We start from the raw sequence: 3268 nt of genomic DNA, 5'->3' as shown, positions 1-3268 counted from the left end.
GTTTTGATATTTTTGTACCCGTGTACCCTAATAACAGACTTTTCAGGTCAGCCATGTTACCTCAGAACTGTTTTAGTACAATTTATAGAAGAATAAATTTAATACAAATGACTGTATTCTCGCCTAGGTTGCATGCTGTGCCCTAGTCATTCATTTTTCTGCCCAGCAGATACAAAGAGGATATTAAAAGCAACCAAATTACACTTTTCCTCTTAAATTCAGCATTTATAGATCATGAAATTCATTTTTGCATTTATTTTTATCCAGATGTTAACATATGGCTCAAGGCAGAAGACATTCAGAAAGTCGAACAAAGGTGTACAGCAGTTAGGACACGTGGTTACACTTTGGGAAGGTAAATTGGAGCTTGCTTTAATTTACAGAGTCTGGAATGATCATGATAAATGAGCCGTGCACTTCGGATATTTACTGTGGGGGCTCACTGTTGTGTCGTTCCACTATTGAGTGTGACAGCTATGAGTTACCCGCACCTGACTAGCTCTGATCTGCATACCCACATCACATCTCTCTGCAGGAATGTGGCTCTTCTGCCACTGTGCCGAATGTTGCTCTCTCTAATTCGTTAACTCAGGCTTTAATACAGTGAAAATGCAACCAACAGTGACATACTGGTTTTGTTTTCTCTGGTTTTGCATGGGTGAGCACTGGTCCTGCTTTCTCACACTCCAAAATTTATGGGTGCCCGTGCTCCATACCACATACAACCCAGGTTTTTGTGGATCTTTGTTATCCTACCAACGCTATATAGGGCTCGACACTATCAAAAGTCACTAGTTTTTCTTGTTTTGGCTTCAGAAACAGGAGGAGAATGGACTTCCCTTATTTGGATTCCTGTAGTGGTAAGTACTCATCAACCATCTCCTAGTCTTGAGTTGAGCCTTTGAGGTTTTCTTGGGGTCCCACACACACCAAGAACACTGTATAGCACAAAGGATTTTCCAGGCTGTCCTGAAGTGTGACTTTCTATAACCCATTGGAAGTTTATGAATTCTCAACTGAGGGGATCCGCAGTCATTCTGTCTCAAACCAACCATCAGTATGTTTGTGAACCACAGTTCAGCAAAGCATAAACCTTGGGCCTACAGTGCAAGAAACACATTGATTATTAAATCCTATTTGTAGGTATTTGAGACTGAAAGAGAAGCCAGACTTAAGGCAAGGAAAAAGATCTTCTTAAAATTCATTTGACTTACCAGTGTAAGAGCAGGTCTTGCCTAATGCAATTTTGTGGTTTTGTTCTTGGGTGTTCTTTGTTCTTCCGTATGTCTTTCTATAAGTATGTTCAGCAATTACAGCCCTGCCAGGACTTTGAGTCTAATACTCAAACCCCAAGCATGCACAGCTGTTGGTGAAGGTGTTTGTGTTTTGACACATTGAAGGTAGGGAGCTGTGGTTTTGGGTCAGATATGCTTTTCCTGGTATTCTTACAAAAGAATGCAAAAAATTACACCTCAACTCAAGCACATGAGCAACACCAGGGGATTACTCGACATCTGATTTCAAGACTGAATTATCAAGGCCTTAATTACCGCAACAGTAACTTTAAAATGTCACAGCACCAACCACTGCCGTGCCATACAATGCTGTTCTTTCTTTTTTGCTGTTAAGAATAGGTTTGCTCATTCATATTGCAAATGAAGAAACATCTTTAGGCCCAAATCTGCAAACAGTGAAGTCATTAAACAACTGACTTCAATTCACATGAGCAACATTACTTGCCTGAATATTAAAAGCAAAACCTAAGCCTTACTGAACAACCCATTGTAACTTTAGGGTGGCAATACTGAAGTCATTGGAGTAGTTTGTAAGTTCAACTAAACAACAAATGAAGACATTTTTGTGCATATGTCCAGCCAAATGGGAGTATGGATACTAATTCTTAACAAAGGTGATTAAATATTTTTACCCAATGAAGCAAATGTTATAGTATTTTGAAACACATAATGTAAAGGTCTCCTTTTATATCTTTACCCGGCTCTAAATGAAATAAGAGCCTTCAATGTATCTTGGACATTTGGTTGACAAGCAATGAAGGTATAAGGCTTTGAAAATCCTGTACAGTGCATGTGCAGTCCACTGGCTCCAGACATATATCTACAATCTGGAGCTGTGCAGCCTGAAATAAACACAGCTGTGTTTATCTGAATGTGTGATCCCATGTACATGTTAGAAAGTTCAAATAAATGCACTCAGTGCGACGATGCTGTAAATGCAGTGAGTGCATTTGTCAGATGTGTGATGATGCAATCTCTTAAATAAACAGACTGAGCTGTTTGTTTGACTCCTGAGCTGCATAGACATAAAAATATAAGTACATTAATTGAATCCAATAAAAGGAAATCCAAACCAGCTATAAGATCTTAATTGAACCTTAGCTAAAAATTTACCTGTTGTTCTTACACCAAGAATAAACAAGTTCTGTGTGTTAGCATTAAGTGTATGGTGTAAGTTTTAGACAATAATAGACTAACATAATAGATAACCATCGGTTCTGGTTTTAGTGGACCAATCCTGTCTCAATCCTAAGAGGGCCCATTGTCTAAGATCAGCTCTAGAAATTATAGGATATCTCCAATTTCTCATCTCAATAACCAAAAAGACAGCTCTATTTTATAGCTAAAATGTCTTTATTTGGGATGCGTGGTCTGTTTGGTATTCAACAGAAGCAATAGTCTATAGGAATGTTCCTGGTGAGATGAAGAATATGTGAAGGAAAGAGAAAAACTGAATGAACGTAGATGCTGTCAAAGGTGTTGTTTACTCAGATTTAACACCGGCTCAGTGTTTCACTATAAACTCATTCAGAACATCAAGTTACTGGAAAAAATCTTCCGCTTGAGAAATATGCAATAGTTACTGGTGAGTCAGAAGTTGGAAGCACTGACACCACTACACACTATTAAAAAGTCCTACTTTTCAGTATTCTCTGACTGCTCTGCAACCCAAAATAACATCACTGAAGGAGTATTATAAAGCTTTTTAATTTGTCTTGAGAATATTTAATTGGAAAACCTGAGCTGTACAAATGGTCTCGAAAATGGGTACTGTGGAATTGGACCATCAAATTTCTTGACTTACATGCTTTAAAATCTTGCCCAAAAGATGGCACTACATTGTTTTTAGTAATATATATTGGATATAGATTTCATTCTTCTCCCATGTAGAAGTATCTTCAAAATGGCCACAAATATATTTTGGAAGAAGATGCTTAATATGCACTACTATGTCGGCTAACAATTGCTATACA

Source organism: Pezoporus wallicus, unplaced genomic scaffold (assembly GCF_028554395.1).
Source record: "Pezoporus wallicus isolate ANWC-B61680 ecotype Strahan unplaced genomic scaffold, APGP_CSIRO_Pwel_v1 contig_6807, whole genome shotgun sequence".
Taxonomy (NCBI): Eukaryota; Metazoa; Chordata; class Aves; order Psittaciformes; family Psittacidae; genus Pezoporus; species Pezoporus wallicus.
The sequence above is the reverse complement of the archived record's forward strand: the minus strand, read 5'-3'. Positions refer to the sequence as shown.